Genomic DNA, 16,139 nt, shown 5'->3' with positions numbered 1-16,139 from the left:
TTTAAGCGGGAGCTTATGCTCTACCAATGCTCAATCTAATCTAGGCATTTCTTCATAATTCCATGCAAAGCAATCCATATACTCAGAAAGCAAACCAACTAGCTTGCTCTTACATTCATTGGATAGATTAGCATTTACATAGATGGGCCTTTTACAGGCCTTACTCCCTAAGTTATATTCCTCTAAGGGATCCTGCACATCCGCCTTTAGGTCATCAAGCTTGGCAAGAGCAGCCTTCAAATGTTCCAGTTGCACCTCTTTGTAACTTAGAGGGCTGCTCTCAATAACACATTCTGCCCAGGAACAATTGGCAAACACTTAGGGCTAGACTTACTTTCTAAGAAGAAATAAAAAAAGCCTAGAAAATGTAAATCTAATTACAATAGCTATCTCATCCAGCTCATCTTCTTCTATCACTTGTACCTACATTACTCTTGATCTTCAGTAACCTCCTCTATCACAGGCCTTTTCTGCTTCTACATCAGGCTTGGCTTGGCCAATTCTTGGCCTATCTGCTTGAAACCTTCCTTAATGAAGGCCTTGAACTCATCATTAGTCAAACCTTTCCCTTGGGACCTAACCTTTTCCTCATCAATCACAAATGGACCCAAATCCTCATCATACAACACAACTTCTATATTATTAACAACAACAACAAAAAGACATGTATCTGCCCAGTAAACTTTCATTCCTCCTTTGTTACCACTGCTTAAAAAGATCAATGCCTGGTGTAGAGAAGAAGGTACGCACCCATTAAGGTGTATCCAATCCTTACCTAACAGGGCATTGTAGTTGGAAGTAGAATGTATCACAAAGAAAGTTATTCCCATAGACCTAGATCCAACTTGAAGTTGCAAAGCCATTACTCCTCTGGCCTCAGATGATCCACCAGCAAAATTACTTATATTCACATCAATAGGGAGCAGATCATAGACAGGCTTCCCAATAGCTTTCAATGTTCTAGAAGGAAGGATGTTCACAATAGCTCCATTGTCAACCAATACTCTTTCTACTAGTACTCCATCAAGGTAGGCCCTAACATACAAAGGCCTCAGATGATTGATGAGCCTATTTTTTGTCTTTTACAACACAACCTTCTCTCCATTGACAGACCTTACTACCTCAATTGATCTTGGTAGCTTGGCCTATGTCTCAGTCTTTACTATTTGAACCACATGCTCAATCTAGTCTTCCATATCACCTGCCAATTCATCTGGTTAGTCAGGCTTGGCCTGGAACCTATGAGAGATAGCCATAATCATATTACACTCCTTAGATGAGGGTAAAGAACCAAAGTGAATGGCAGCCAGCCTTTCTCCAAAGTCACCACCAGAACTATCTAACTTGTCTTCATCTTCTCTAATTCCTTTATCTTCATTTATGTTATCAATGGCCATCTCCTAGTCCTGAACTCCTTTCATTGCCACATCTTTCTCATTGTTGTGATTTTCATTAGACATTAAATCCTTCTCCAACTCTTTCAAGTTCTGCTTCAACATTGCCTTTTCAAAAAGCTTCCCAACAGGTCTGTCATCTGCCTTTTCTGGGTCCATTTTTCTTTTCAAAATCTGAACTAGTTGTACTGGATGGGCTCTAGAAGTTGAACCCTTCACTTCCTTTCCTCAAGCAGCAGGAACCAATCCATCTCTAGTCCATACTAAATCTTGCCTTCCAACTGGCTTATCCCCTGCAACTGTAGACATCATAGCATGGAACTTTCTTTGTTCCTTCATTTTTTGAGTTCTTGTTTCTCCGATTAATCTCTAACCACTCATGGGAAACTTTGGGTGTGACACTCCTTGCCATCCTAGATGGGATGGTACTAGAGGTTTTACCATCCTTGGTTGAACTAGTTACATATATGGCCTCACTCTTGGGCCACGATGCTGTTATTGAAGTCCCCCAAATGGTCTCACAAACTATTGTTGCCCTTCATATGGCCTTCCAGTCTGTTGATGGCCATTGTGTGGTGCACCAAATTGTCGTTATTGGCCACTATATGGCCTAGTCAATACCTTTGGACTTCCATAGGGCTTAGGACCCTTTTGTTGTTTGAGCATGGCCCTTATATTACTTGATCCACCAAAGCATAGATAATCAAGAGCTCCTGGGAACAAAAATGGAGCATCATCCTTATCATAGTTCTCTGTAGGACCAAATATCCTTGGGTCTATCCCATCATAAAACAAACAATCATTGTTGAAAATCTGCAGATCACCACTACCCATGGTATTGAACCTCAAGCCAACATTCTTTCCAATTTTTTGAATTCCATCAATCACAATGGCCTTGGCTCTTTCTTTCTTACTACCACATCTGAAACAAATGAACCTATCACTAGGCTCTTCCTGAACTTTTTTCCCTTTTGCTTCTTTTGCCATCTTCTCCATTCTCTCTTTGTGCAGCTTTTCTAACTCCACCAACAGAACTCTAGGGTTTTTTCCTTTCTTGTTTTGATCATTCGACTGGAGATCAGTTGCTATCATATTGATTTCCACCATGTTTGCGAATGGGTCACTGTCGACTACCATAACCCCTTATCTTTTTTAGCATACTTCAACGGTCCTTTTTTAATTAAGTCCTACACACAATTTCAAAATGTAACACAATTATTAGTGGAATGCCTGAAAGAATTATGCCATTTACAATACTCTTTGCCAACCCTATCCTCTCCATAGCCATCACTTCAAATTAGACAAGTCCTACTGGGCATGCCAAAATATGTTAGCAAAAATCTGGTTTGGGTCAAATCGACAGAGAAGATTCGACAGAAAGACCAAAATTTCACAAACAACAACAGATTAAACAATTGCGGTTGGTGTCTGTAGACTCGCCTTTTTTCCGTGCCCCTGCCTTTCAGAAAGGGTTTCAAAAGAAAGGCCTCACAGTTCGAACTCTACCTGTGGCTTTGAATCTAGTCTTACAAATTCAATGTGAAACTGATAAACACCAAAGAGTCCAAATCTAGCAAATCATTTTTGGAAGATCAATTTTCAATCAAATAATGCCAAAATTGGACTGCTTTGCCAGATTACAGAGTCGCCACCTAAATATTTTATTTTTGGAGAAATTTAGGAAACCCTGACTCATGCCAAAGGCCACGTGTCCGTCATTACCAAAGTTGCCTCAACTCGGGAACTTAGGTACGAGAGGGAAAGGTCTTGAAATGAGCACCCCCGCTCGCCCAATCAAAGATCGGCCTCTACTAATCATGATATGCATTTTTATAAACGTTATGTGTTCTTGTTCCAATTATTAAACTAATCTTACTATGTGACGTACACAAGCAAGTATAGAGTAGTGGCAAGACTTGGAACAATTCAACTCATATTTGTTTGCGAAAATGGTTTGAATTTTCCACCATCATGTGGGCTTAAAGACACGGATTTGCCACCAAACATAGTGGGCTTAAAACATGATTTTGCCACAACAAAGTGGGCTTAAAACGCGCATTCATTGAATTGTTCCAATTCAAACAACAAGCCTTCATCCATAGGCATTCAAGCAGTTTAGCATTTAAGCACATAGCCTCATGGCAAACATGCGAAATATGGCAATATGGCAATCACACTCGTGTAAGTATGCTAAAGCATAAAACTCACCGAGTACTCCAAGCCAAAACAAAAACTAGTTAGAAAAATACATGATCCTAACTATACAAGATGCCTAATGTAACACATGCAATATACAATTAATAGGCTCAGCTAATAATATGGCATATGATTCAATTTGAACAACATACGATTGAACACGTATTCAAAGAATGTATTTGAAATAGTAATGCAGTTTGAATGATGCGCCGAGTGTCGATGCATGCAAGACAAATGAATGGATGCAAATATGCAAGCATAAGGTATGCTAATCGAAACATGATCCCTAATCTAACCATCAAAAGCGATTAAATAAAAGGGAGAAAGATGTGGGGTTGGAAGATATACACACACGCACGCACACTTATTACAACATTACACCCTCACGAAGGAGGGTCCAAATGAATAAGCTAACTAGCTACGCTAATTAAGCTAAACTATTACAAAATGAATTAATTAACTATTCTAGTTAATTAACTATTCTAGTTAACTAACTATTACAAAACCGAATTAAACTAATTAATTACAATATGAATTAATTAACTAAATAATTACAACACTTGCATAAATGAATTAGCTACAACTAACTAATAAAGCAATTAAACGGCTTCCAGGGACGAGGGATGCATTCATGCTCGGATTCTCCTCTTGAAAATGCCACCGCCTTGCCTTTGTAACCTCAGTTTGCACATTGCTTGAACACCAACAGTGCTGCCAACTTACAAAACACCTCTACTCCAACTCAGGAACACACTTGTGCAAAATTTCATTTCTGGCCGGTTGGCTACCAATGGTGGCTGTCGGCTACCATTGGTGGCCGGTCGGCTGCTGCTAGTGGCCAGTCGGCCACCCCTTCCCTAAATTTTCGTTTTTTACTGCAACAAAGAGCAAACAGAGGCAAAACAATGCATTCTCATGGAGTGTATGTACTGTTACTCTCCTTATCATTACACAAGCTCAAAAGAGTGTGACTTTTGGTCCTCAAACCATCAACCAAGCATTTTCAATGCATGATGGCTAAAGAACCAAACTTGTACAAGCTTAATGAGTACAAAACAAGACTCAACAAAACCAAGTCCCAATCATGTATGATCAAGGGTGATGGAGACCAAGGAAAGTGCCACGTTTTATCACTTTAAGTATAAAACGTTCCATTTTCCTCGTGTTCGAATTAACTTTCGATACGAACACATTTGCCTCTTTTACTTGTTCATTTTTTTATTTACTCATTTTAGCTTACCCATCCATTCTTTAATTGATTAGTCCAAAAGGTGAGTGTCCTCTAATTGAAAGTAGGCTTAAACCACAAGTGTCTTGGGCATGAAAGAGACTTCATGCCATTGATAATGAACTCCCAAAGGAATTAAACCATTAAGCATGAATGTCTCCATTTCATCCTCAAGCCTACAAGGGGCTCAAAGCCACATTTAAAATAAATGAAAGAGTGAAGAATAAAGGGAGATTGCAGAGATTTTAATGCTGAAATGGAGTGCAAAGTGATAGTAAAACATGCGAGCAACTCATGCAATTCATATCTAAAAGCCTAAAACATTAAGCAAGTGAAGTCTCATTACACTACAACCACACAATACAAGCCTCAAACGACCAAGCCAGCTCAAAACAGAGCTAAAACCAGTCAAAAAAGTAGCAAAAATATGCTGAGATTAAGGTTCAAAATGCTAGAAAAACATGCTCACATGTTAAGTTATCTAGGCATGCAAACAAGACACAAGGAGGGGAGGCTACCCCCTCCAATTTTGGACTTCAAAACAAGATTTTTGCCACTGAAACAACTCTAAATTTTAGTGGTTTAAAGACCCAAAAGGTTTAATTTGTATATGCTAAAAGATGGTGCAAAAGTCTACATAATATGCAGCGAGAAGGGTAAATCACCCCTTAGCACAAAATAACCTCAAACCATCATGTTAAGTCTCAAAAAAATAGAGTTTATTGTAGTTGAAAATCAACTAAAAAACAATACAAAAGGATGGCAAAACAAGTGTGCACAATAAGCGTAAATGAGGTAAGTTCACTACCTTTGAAACACAGCACAAAACAACAACAATTTCAGGCTCAAACCTCCTTCCAAAGCTCAAACTAAGCTCCAAGGGACCTCAACTCCAAGGTGGTCAAGTTTGGTTAAGGGTAGATGTACAAAGGTGTAGAGAGACTAGGCTTTAAGGCACTAAATAGGAAGAAAGAGAGAATTCTACAGAGAGAGAGATTTTTATCCAAATTTTCTAACCCCTCCAAATGGGGAGAACACCCCCAACATATAGAAAACCAAGATTGAAGCTTGAAATCATCCTACCATACACGTGTATGGAGATGCACTTCAATGAACAATAGCTGGCACAGCTGGCAAACAAATATCTGAAAAATGAGAAAAATGGCCGTCAGCCACCACTAGTAGCCGACCGGCCACCAATGTAGCCAACTGGCCACCACTAATGGCCGGCAGGCACAAGTCATGGCCGATAGGCTATGGGGCTGGCTGACAGGCCACCCTCTCCTCCAGACGTGAAACAACAAGCTCTTGGTCCACAACTAAGCACAAAACATATAAGGTTCAAAGGCTCAAGGATGAGGCGCTCGGCCATGATCTTCGGGCACTCAAAACGAACACAAGCATACAAAATTATCGAGTGTTCAAACGATGACGTCTAAGTTTTGAAGACAGTCAAAAATGGGATGTCTACAGTGTCCTATGCCTTGACAGTTTCAAGGACTTCTTTGGAGGTTGTAATGTGAAGAAACAAGTGTGAATAAACTAAAATGTGATTGAAAAACAAGTAAACTTGCAACTTAATTACAAAAATTAAATTACAAGTTCAATGTGGATAACAATCGACAGAGAAAAACTTGGCCACAAAGGCTGATTACAAACAAAATACTCTTAAGTACAAAAAACTACTGCTAATTAAGTTATGTTACTCCTAATTCCACATGGGTTGTGAATTTTGTTCCAGATCCATTCTCTTTCAAATTTTCAGCTTTTATGCTACAAGCCCTGCTACTTCTCTGCTAACACATGTCCCAGCATGGAGTAAAAGTTGCTCCCACTTCTTGCACAACTGCCCATGATCTCCATAACCACTTGCAATTGCCTCTTTGCTGCAACCTCCTTTTTCTCTTGCAAACAAACCGCGTGCCCTGAATCACTTACAGACCTAACTTCATGGCTTGACTCCTGGGCCACATTTGGCCATATCCTACTGCACTATCAGATAAATCAACAGAAAATTTGCTTCTATCACCTCTGCTTCTTCAATTGTTTTACTCTTGTCTCCTGTTCTGCATTCTAGAACCCACAACTCACTATAAACTGGTGGTCTTCACCCCTAGCATTCACTGGATCAGCTGTCTGTATTTTGTTATGTTTATTCGACAGAGAAAATAATTTTTAGTGCCAACAACTTAGGATGGGCCCCAAAGGGCACCCAAGTTTGTGGAGGGGGGAGTTGTGGACCAAGCAAGCTTTGAACTCAACACCACATGCACGTGCCGCCACCGGCTGGGCTGAGCACAAGTGTGGGTTACCTTTAATTTTTAAACAAAATTCGTTTCAATATTTCTCAAATTTTTGCAAGAAATTTTAAATTTTCAAAATTTGTTTTAAAATTTTGCGGGAAAATTTCAAATTTGAATTTGAAAATTCAAACCTAACAAGTGTGTCTCCTCTCGTCGATCACCTCTCTTCCACTTCAGCAATTTGAACTTGCACCTGTTCGGAGGGTTTCCTACCTTTCTGAACAGCCACCACCATGCCTATAAATACAAATCCTCCAAACAATACAATTTATTTAATCATTCTCCTTTTTGCTTCTTCTTTACATCATTCTTCACTACAAGAAATTGCATTTTTGGCTACAACTTTTTAGCAACGACTTCAAATTTTCGTAGCCAAAAGCACACTTTTAGCAACATAGACCTCAAGTTTGTTGGTAAAAGTTATCTTTTTAGCGACGTGATTTACATATCGTCGTTAAAAGTTAACCTTTTAGTGACGTGATTCACAATTCATCGTTAAAGAGTCAAAACATATGTTAGGATAAATGTTTGCTCCAAAAAGGAAAATTTTTAACGATGTAAATTTACTTTTGGCAACGCAAACATGCGTTGCTATAAGTTGACGCTTTTGGCAACATCTCTCCCATGTCGGAAATGAGTTTAATTTTTTAGCAACAAAGTCATATTCGTCATGGAAAATTAGTCTAAGGTCCTTCTCTCATTTTTAGTAATGTAAGAGATCTACAATATTATTTTATGATGTCTAAGGTCCCTCAACCCCACACCCATATATCAGATCAAAGAAATTTGACTCTCTCTCTCTCTCTTTCCGATCTTCATACTATCTAAGCCAAACCCTCTCTCTTTGTGCACATTCCTCTCTCTCTCTGCTCATTTTTCCTCTCCCGGTCTTCATCTCTGACACCGCTGGCTTCACCTTCGCCTTTGTCTCTACCACGCTGTTGCCGGAATACCAAGATCTGAGCTAGACCACCACGACCTGAGCTACGAACCACCACGATCTGAGTCGGACCACCACGATCTGAGCTAAAATCAACGCCGATGGTTGAGTTGCAGACAACGGCACGACTAGACGGCACCGATCTCTCCAACAGTCTATCTCTTTCTCTCTCTCAAAGTCTCTCTCTCTACATTACTTATATGTTTTTTTTTTTGACTCTTTGAAAATTTGTGATTCGTATTATTCCTGAAATGACTTGTGTGGACTCCAATTCAGTTTTTGTTTGAATTTTTCGAATTGCTCTGTATAATTCGAGTTCTGAATTGATTATTTGAACTTCTGTGAAACTTGCTTTCTTTTCAATTGTAACTCAGTGAAATTTGTTTGTTTGTTTTGTTTGTTTGGTACACTTAGTGAAATTGGATTGAATTTCTCTAATTTGGTTTGGATTGAATTTTCTCTAGTTTGGACTTGAGAATTTCTCTAATTTAGATTGAATTTTCTATGATTTTGATTGAATTTCTCTGGTTTGGACCACAGAAATTCTCTGAGTTGGATTGAATTTTCTCTGATTTTGATTGAATTTCTCTAGTTTGAAATAGAGAAAATCTCTGGTTTGGAATGAATTTTCTCTAGATCGATTTGAGGATCTTAGACATTATGAAAATATTAGATGTCCTTTATGCTATAAAATCTTAATATCAAGTACCTTAAAAAAAATCCCCTTATTCGTCGCCAAATGTTTTCAAATTTTTTATATTTTTTATTTTTGGATGGATAGGATGTTTGCAAGTTAAACCATGATGTTTTGCATATTCTTTTATTCACAAAAAAAGGAATGTTAATGAAATTATGAGAAATAAATTATATCATGTGATACGAAATGGAATTGAGGCAGTGGGATATTATGTATGATTAAGATAATATAAAATGATTTAATTATTGTTTACTAATGGAGGTGAAAAATAATTCATAGAGTCATTTTCTTAATACAAACAATCCCTTAGTATTTAATTAATTCCCAATTTCCCTTCATTTGTTCCTCTCTTATTTCTTAAATTTATATTTAATTTAATTATATATTTGTATTTTATGTTATAGATGAATAACATTAGTACAACATCATACTGATATCTATGAGAAAATTTGTTTAAAATGTAATTAGAATTTAAAATATTTGATTGGGATTTATTTACATTATAAATTAAATTATAAACACTTTTCTTGGTGTATGAAAAAATATATTATTCAAAATTTAAAATGTGGAGACTTTTTTTAAAAAAATATTTAAAATGTGTAAATTATGTTTATTAATTTATAAGGTTGATTCATGTTCTGTTTGAAAAGAATTGAATAAGCATTTTTGTTTTTTTTTTGTGCGGTTGAAATAAGGCAAAAGCAAATAATGGATTCATACTACACACACATGTTGGTGTCGTTTGGTAACACTTACGTTTTTAGTTTTCTGTTTATATTTACAAAAATTTTAAAAACTCAAATAAAAACTTGTTTGGTAAAATTTTTTATTTATAAATCAGTGGTCTCAGTTTTATAAATTTGGCCAAAAAATGAAAATAGAAAAAATGTGTTTCCATTTTGAATTTTCAGTTTTTTTTTTTTTTTTTTTTTACCACCCAACACTAGCCACCACCCGCTACCATTTTCCACCACCGTCTTCCGCCACCACCACCCACCCCCCTACCACCACCTGCCACCACCACTCACCACCCACCTACCACCACCATTCACCACCCACCTACCACCATCACCCGCCACCACCACTCACCACCCCCCACCCACCTGCCACCCACCACCCACCCCTCGCCACCACCACCATCACCACCACTACCACCACCCACCACTACTTACCACCCACCTGACATCCACCCACCACCACCCACCCCCTACCACCACCTGCCACCACCACTCACCACCCACCTACCACCACCACTCACCACCCACCTACCACCATCACCCGCCACCACCACTCACCACCCACCACCCACCCCTCGCCACCACCACCATCACCACCACTACCACCACCCACCTGACATCCACCCACCACCACCCACCATTCGCCACTACCATCCACCGCCCGCCACCTACTTACCACCACCACTCACCACCCACCTACCACCACTATCCACACCTGCCACCCACCACCCCCAGCCATCTGCCACACCACCCGCCACCCACTTGCCACCACCACCCACCACCACTACCACCACTACCATCCACTCGTTACCACCTACCACTCGCCACCGTCACCCACCCACCCACCCACCCACCACCGCCACCACCCGCCATCCGCCACCCACCTGCCACCACCACCCACCACCCGCCACCACCCACTCGTTACCACCTACCACCCGCCACCGTCACCCACACCACCCACCTACCACCACCACCCGCCATCCGCCACCCACCTGCCACCACCACCCACCACCCGCCACCCGCCACCACCACAACCCACTCGCTACCACCTACCACCCCCACCCACTCACCCATCACCACCCACCTGCCACCACCCGCCATTCGCCACCCACCTGCCACCACCACCCACCACCACCACCACCACCACCCTCTCGCTACCACCCACCATCCGCCACCGTCACCCACCCATCCACCACCACCACCACCAACACCACTCGCCACTTACCCGCCACCCACCCTGTCACCCACCCACCCATCCACCCACCCACCCACTCACCCACCACCACCAGCCACCCACCACCCACCGTCACCACTTTCCACCACCGTCTTCTGCCGCCACTTGCCACCACTTGCCATTTCTTACTATTTTTTATATTTTTAAAATTTTTTAAACATTTTGTCAATTATCGAACACGTTTATAATTTATGTTTTTTTAAAAATAAATAAAAAATAAACAAAAACTAATTTATAAAATTTTAGTAAATATAAACTGAAAACTACCGAACAGACCCGTTGCTTTTCAGTTTTGTTCCCCTTTTGTTTTCTGCCCTAGCATTCACCCTCTCTCTAATTGCGTTGCATCTCGCTTTCTCTCTAATGTCTCCATCTCTCTTTCCAATCCTTCTCCACCCGTTGATCGCCACTACCCATTGTCACCGCTCGTCACCGCCGCCACCAAAAGTTAAGTCCTCCACTCTCCCTTTCTCTCTTTTCTTCTTCTCTTTTTATAATTCAATTTCAGAATAATCAATCTGAAGCTGCCAAAATGATCGAGCGTCCTTGGCATCGTCGCTGCCGCCTATGATCGGTCAGGTTGTTTATTTCGTGATGTCACTGCCTCTCTATTGTCAATCTCAGTACTTTTCTCTTACTTCTCCTGCTTAATTTCAGATTCTTGATTTTATTTCATTTCTTTTTTTTCTTTTTCTTTTTTTAGTGTTATTGGGTTTTCTCTCCTTTTATTCGTATATTGGTTGTGATACTTTGGGTTTTTTTTTTTTTTTTTTCCAATCATTTTTATTTTTTCCTTTAAATTTGCAGAATGAGATTTTATTTATTTATTATTTTTTTTATGTGTGTCTGAAGGTGTAGATACACCACTTACTCTGTCATTCTTCTCTTAGCCTCCGTTTGGGAAGTGGTTTGGCTTTTTGACTTTTTTGACTATTTTAGTCTGGGTTAAAAAGCTTGGCTTGGGAAGGACTTTTTGGCTTTTTGGCTTTTTTGGTTATTTTAGCCTGGGTTAAAAAGCTTGGCTTGGGAAGGACTTTTTGACTTTTTGGCTTTTTTGACTTTTTTTGTGAGAAAAGAGTATTATGGGTTAGATGTGATGTTTTATTTTTTGTGGCCAAAATAGCCTATTTTATCTTTTGTGGTTAAAATAGCCAAAAAAACCCATTTTAGTTCTTCCCAAACGGACCCTTAGGGTTTGGCTTTTGACTTTGTTGTATGGAAGCATATTGTTGTACCAGCACCGTAAACTAGTGGTAAAATTATCATTCTTGCCACCATCATCAGCTTATAGCTTCACAAAACCTAGCGAAGTGTTTGGGTTTTAATGTGTAGACACTTGTATATAATAGGTATATGTGTACCTTCAATGTATGTATTTATTGTGGTATCTTAAATTGTTTTGAAATTATGCGTTATATTGTACTTAATTCACTAAATTACTAATTTTATTGAGTCTGAGTTAATTTATCCACTAATGACTTCTCTTTGTTTGGGTATCTAGCAGGGTCTAGGGATATCCACAGTGGCTGCTCCTTTATTTTGATATTTTGTTCCTTATTAGAATGCAAGTGAGAGGGTTGAATGCGGGGGTTCACTATTGAATTCCAATGAATTGACAATTTTTACTTCGTGTAGTTCAGTTTTTTGTGCTTTGCACATCTTAATATTGATTTGTCATTAAAGATTATGATTAGTGAAATGCCGGGGAATCATGATCTGAATCAGGCCTTGAAAGGTTCCGGCATTGTGGAAAAAGGAGATTAAAATGATTCTTAGTCTGCAAAAGTAGGTGTTTTTTTGATATTTTTGTATTAGTTTTAATTTTTTTTTTTTTAGTGAAGTGGTCATTTTATTCACTTGTACATTTACAGAGGTAAAATTTTGAACTTAAAAATTTGCTATTGAATGAGATGGAGTTGTTGATCCCTGTTTTCTAACTAAAGTGCATTATTTTAAAAGTTCCTTATTCTCTGTTCTCGAAGTGCATTTTTTACATCTTACCGCAAGTAAAAAAACTTTAAAACCTGTAATTGTTTATTCTTGTCCATCTTAATTTGTGGATTACATCTAATTCTATGCACAAGTTGACTAGACTTTTTCACTATTTCAGCATTTGATCTATGGCCCAAATATATATATTATACTGCTAGATGTGGCTCTGTTCTAGGACATTTATTTGACTAAATTTTCTAGAACAACATCATCAACCAGATTTTAAACTTTTTGGTTTTCAGGATATTTAATTTGAGTGCATAAGTTACTTCTAAAGTGCTAGCTGTTGATGACTTCTAAAGTGCTTGCCGATAATGAGGAGATTAAAAAGATGGTATCAATTATTTGAAGAAATCTTATGCTTGGGAGCTTAATGATTATTGAGCAGAGAAGATTGTTTCTATTGATGAAATGTATTTTTTGATTAAACATATTGTTTGTAGAACGATGGTTGTATATTTGAATTAATGAAATGTATGTATTTTTTTTTTAATATTTTGGATGTATGGATTTGTTGAATAGTAGAAAATTAACTATATATTTCTTTTCAAAAAATTATTTAGTTATTTGTGATGGCTTTTTGACCGTCACAAATAACGAACTTTTTTTTTATAAAAAAAACTTAAGATTTTTTGCCGACATACCTGTTCGTCACCAAATGCTTACTTTTGCCGACTCATATTGTGTCGACAAAAGTCTATCTTTTTACCAATGCAATATTGTGCCTGCAAAAGTGCCAAACAATCATCATATTTGTACTATTTTTATAGACGAAAAGGTAAATTAGCGACGATGAATGAAAGCTTTTGCCGACTAAGATGTAGTTGCTAAAGGTGCTACTTTTGCCAATGCAATGATATGTTTGTCTATGAATGTTTTTTCCGACTCACTTTTCCCGACAAGTTGCCGACGAAGCTCTATCTATTGGCAAAACTCTTTGCCGACGATTTCTCCTTTTGGCGACAAATTTTGCCGTGTTGCCAAAACTACATTTTGTTGTAGTGCTTCATATTAGTTTTAGAGTATTTTTTAGAGTAACAGAACATAGGTTCTAGTTCGCTGACAAATTGATTACATTGCTACTTCAATTCTGTGTTTGATCATTGTATCTTAGGAGATAGATGCCTTCAATCTGTAAGCACTTGTGCTGTAACAAATCTGTCTTAAAAACAAAGTATTACACACTAGGCTTAGTCATAAGTTTTCTATTTGTTCTTCTGGTAAAGGAAATTCTATTAGTAAATTTATTTTTATTTAATTGATTTGTTTCTCAATTTTGTTGACACACTTCGAAAGTGTATGATTAAAACATCAAATATTTATTAATATAAAAAGTGGAGTCCACAATTTTAGATAGAATGTATACACTTTTTTTAATATGAAGTCCATTATTTTGGACTAATCAGATTCTATGTATTGTTTATGTGAACAATTCCACAGTTGCATAAGTATTACAAAGAGAAGGAATCTCCAAACAATTTTACAAAATTGCCCCTTTGCTCACTCCTCCCTCTCTTATTATTTCTCAGGACTCAAATGATACAAGGCAATAACATAAAAAAATAAAAGAGTAGAGTCAGTGTTGGTATTTTTTAGAGTTTACATTTTGTTTTTTTTTTGTTTTTGTTTTTGTTTTTTTTTTTTGTGTTGATATTACTCATTAACATGATACAAATAAAATATGAACTTAAAATAATATAACACAAAAATACAAAAATATTGAGAAAAGTTTTTCACAAATTCAAGATCGTATGACATAAAGACGAGTGATTTTTGTATGTGAATAGGATATGTCCATGTGATATCTTTCATTATTATGATTGATGAAAGGTAGTGGAATATACATTATATTATTGGATGTTTGAGAAATATTAAAAGGTATATATATTTATAATTAGTAGAATGATAGTACCATGCGGTACCTTATTAGTATACAAAACTTTTTCTGCAAAGACTAGGATGACTATAGACAACTTATCCTGTGGATATCCATGGAGACTCAACCCAAATACATGGGTTTTCCTCTTTTTTTTATTATCTATTGGATAGGGTAAGTGATATTCTTTAAATATCCACAGGGGATAGGTTGGGGATGGGTACCCACTAATTTCCCCACAGGTTTTTTTTTTTTTTTTTAAGATTCACAACCAAAACTAAATATATATTCAATCTTTTTTTTTTTTTTTTTTCAGGTTCACAACTAACTTTTCTTTTTTTTTTTTCTTTTTTTTAAGGTTGACAACCATTTTTTTTTTAATTTTTAAGATTCATAACCAAAGCTAAATATGCATTCAATCTTTTTTCTTTTTATTTTTTATTTTTTTTTTAAGATTCACAACCATTTTTTTTTTTTAAGATTCAAAACCAAAGCTAAATATAAATTCAATCTTATTTTATTTTATTTGGCTCAACAATAAAATCGAATACACATTAATTAAAATTGTCACATTATTCTTGTTAAATTTTACGCATATCTAGAATTTTTTAAATTTATTTAAAAAAATTAAGGGCACTGTCTAGTACAGGTTTCGGCTTGCTTTTCTATGTTATTTTATTTTGTTATGTATTATAATTTTCAGAAAGATTTGCTTGTTCTGAAATTTCAATTAACGAGTATGAATCTATTTGTTTTATGTTATCACACAATTTATATAACATATATATATATATATATATATATATGAATGTATTTGAAAATAAGAAAATTGTGGAGAATCGAAACAAGCATGAGTCGTGATTGGTTAGAAAGGATTGGTACAAAGATTTATTTGCTGGAAAAACAAAAAAGGGATACAAAGTCTTACTAAATAATTTTTTTTTTCAAATAAAAGAATTTTTTTTAGTTATGAATAGATTTAACTGAAATCAGCTTGTTTCCCAATGTTATGCTTCATTTTATTTAGATAGAAAATAGTTTTTAATGAAAAATACTTTTTATAAAAAAAATTAAAAATACATTTTTTTATATTTGGTGGTGGTTGTGATGGAACGAAGGTGAAAGTAGAGATTGTGACATAGTGGTGGGGTGATGGTGGTAGTGATGATGGTAGTGGCTATGGTGATGGTAGTGTGATAGCGAATGTGAGAATAGTGGTGATGGTGTTGTGAAATTAGTAAAAATTTAATTGAAAAAACATTTTTTATTTTTTAAAAGTAACAAACAACAAAATTCGTGGAGGACTAAAGGAAGAAGATGGAGGATGAATTGCGTGTGGTAAGGCATAGATATCTTAAAATGAGTGGTTTAGATTTGTTAAAAAGTGTAATTAGATTTTGGATAAATTAAAATGAATGGTTCAAATTTGCTACGAGAAAGATGGTTTAATGTCTAAAATATCCGTGGCTAAGAGATCAATAAACAATTCCTTATTTATGCCCTGATGCAATTTAATTTGGGTCTTATAACACTTTCTTCAAA

The 16,139-nt window shown here is 36.9% G+C and overlaps 1 long non-coding RNA gene across 1 annotated transcript; it reads left to right on the top strand.

The window, feature by feature from the left end:
* Positions 1–11,921: 11,921 nt before the first annotated feature.
* Positions 11,922–13,211, top strand: LOC114268337 (uncharacterized). The gene is made up of 2 exons (XR_014366121.1): positions 11,922–12,514; positions 12,964–13,211. It is a non-coding gene; the product is annotated as an uncharacterized LOC114268337 (long non-coding RNA).
* Positions 13,212–16,139: the final 2,928 nt, after the last annotated feature.

This window comes from Camellia sinensis, chromosome 4, assembly GCF_055761805.1.
Source record: "Camellia sinensis isolate YWXY chromosome 4, ASM5576180v1, whole genome shotgun sequence".
Taxonomy (NCBI): Eukaryota; Viridiplantae; Streptophyta; class Magnoliopsida; order Ericales; family Theaceae; genus Camellia; species Camellia sinensis.
The sequence above is the reverse complement of the archived record's forward strand: the minus strand, read 5'-3'. Positions and strand labels throughout refer to the sequence as shown.